Source organism: Babylonia areolata, chromosome 19 (assembly GCF_041734735.1).
Source record: "Babylonia areolata isolate BAREFJ2019XMU chromosome 19, ASM4173473v1, whole genome shotgun sequence".
NCBI lineage: Eukaryota > Metazoa > Mollusca > Gastropoda > Neogastropoda > Buccinidae > Babylonia > Babylonia areolata.
The window spans coordinates 1,497,501-1,499,378 of NC_134894.1; positions in this window are offsets into that span (position 1 = coordinate 1,497,501).

Genomic DNA, 1,878 nt, shown 5'->3' on the forward strand with positions numbered 1-1,878 from the left:
ACATATCAGGGAGCATGGCCTGGGGAAAAGAAAACGTCATCCATTCTGATTAACACCTTGAACCCTGCACCCAGCACAGCTCTGACGTCACTGATTCCTTTCACTGATTTAAAGGCTTTCCATGATCCTACATAAATTATGTACAAACCGCAAACAAAGGAAATTAACTTCCACGGCATTTCCGGCTGTGTCCGCATTTGGAGGAAAACCGGCTGGTTTCAGAATATTTTCTACATTTTCCCCATTAACATGACAGGGAAGTCTGCCGGTGTTGTAAACACACTGGGGCTGAACGGGTTAAAGTGCACTCTGTGTGTTGTCCTCTGTGTGCACTCTGTGTGTTGTCCTCTGTGTGCACGCTGTGTGTTGTCCTCTGTGTGCACTCTGTGTGTTGTCCTCTGTGTGTTGTCCTCTGTGTGCACTCTGTGTGTTGTCCTCTGTGTGCACTCTGTGTGTTGTCCTCTGTGTGCACTCTGTGTGTTGTCCTCTGTGTGTCCTCTGTGTGCACTCTGTGTGTTGTCCTCTGTGTGCACTCTGTGTGTTGTCCTCTGTGTGCACTCTGTGTGTTGTCCTCTGTGTGCACTCTGTGTGTTGTCCTCTGTGTGCACTCTGTGTGTTGTCCTCTGTGTGCACGCTGTGTGTTGTCCTCTGTGTGCACGCTGTGTGTTGTCCTCTGTGTGCACTCTGTGTGTTGTCCTCTGTGTGCACTCTGTGTGTTGTCCTCTGTGTGCACGCTGTGTGTTGTCCTCTGTGTGCACTCTGTGTGTTGTCCTCTGTGTGCACTCTGTGTGTTGTCCTCTGTGTGCACGCTGTGTGTTGTCCTCTGTGTGCACTCTGTGTGTTGTCCTCTGTGTGCACTCTGTGTGTTGTCCTCTGTGTGCACTCTGTGTGCACTCTGTGTGTTGTCCTCTGTGTGCACTCTGTGTGTTGTCCTCTGTGTGCACTCTGTGTGTTGTCCTCTGTGTGTTGTCCTCTGTGTGCACTCTGTGTGTCCTCTGTGTGCACTCTGTGTGTTGTCCTCTGTGTGCACTCTGTGTGTCCTCTGTGTGCACTCTGTGTGTTGTCCTCTGTGTGTTGTCCTCTGTGTGCACTCTGTGTGTCCTCTGTGTGCACTCTGTGTGTTGTCCTCTGTGTGTTGTCCTCTGTGTGCACGCTGTGTGTTGTCCTCTGTGTGCACTCTGTGTGCACTCTGTGTGTTGTCCTCTGTGTGCACTCTGTGTGCACGCTGTGTGTTGTCCTCTGTGTGCACTCTGTGTGTTGTCCTCTGTGTGCACTCTGTGTGTTGTCCTCTGTGTGCCCTCTGTGTGCACTCTGTGTGTTGTCCTCTGTGTGCACTCTGTGTGTTGTCCTCTGTGTGCACTCTGTGTGTTGTCCTCTGTGTGTTGTCCTCTGTGTGCACTCTGTGTGTCCTCTGTGTGCACTCTGTGTGTTGTCCTCTGTGTGCACTCTGTGTGTCCTCTGTGTGCACTCTGTGTGTTGTCCTCTGTGTGTTGTCCTCTGTGTGCACTCTGTGTGTTGTCCTCTGTGTGCACTCTGTGTGTCCTCTGTGTGCACTCTGTGTGTACTCTGTGTGTTGTCCTCTGTGTGCACTCTGTGTGTCCTCTGTGTGTCCTCTGTGTGCACTCTTAGAACCAATCCTATGCATACATCTTTAATCACGTCGTATGACTGTGGCAGTGTCTCGGATAGGTTTGTGACCTCAGGTACATGGCTTCGTTTTTCTGACAGCAGTCTCTCCAAAATCTGGCAGCAGTGTCCTGACCTGAATGACTCAGGTTTTCACCACTCTCCACGCCGTTTTTTTATTTGTCATCGTCGGCTTGATGACAGCAGTCCTGTTTTTCCCTGTCACGAACTATTCTGAGAAACAGGACAGCA